Raw genomic sequence first — 347 nt, 5'->3', positions numbered from 1 at the left:
ATGACAGTTGTTAGAGAAAGTGCTCGGCTGTGTTTCCGGTAGTGTAGATGTTGAAGAGACTGGTGGAGATTATCTCTAATAGATAACAGTTTGTTTAGAGTCCTCCTCTCCAACACTACTTCAAAGCTGTCTGGTTTACCGCCAATTACAGAGCCGACCTTCTTAATCAGTTTATTGAGTGGGTTAATGTTGCCGGCTCTCCTGCTGCTCCCTCAGCAGGCTGCAGTACGCTCGGCAGGCTGCAGTACGCTCGGCAGGCTGCAGTACGCTCAGCTTCCCACAACACACTCACTGGAAGAAGATTTACTACATCTCTGCTGCAGCTACACACTGAAGGAAGCTGCTCA

The sequence above is a fragment of the Scomber japonicus genome, chromosome 20 (genome assembly GCF_027409825.1).
Source record: "Scomber japonicus isolate fScoJap1 chromosome 20, fScoJap1.pri, whole genome shotgun sequence".
Classification (NCBI taxonomy): Eukaryota; Metazoa; Chordata; class Actinopteri; order Scombriformes; family Scombridae; genus Scomber; species Scomber japonicus.
This window is presented reverse-complemented; position numbering follows the sequence as displayed.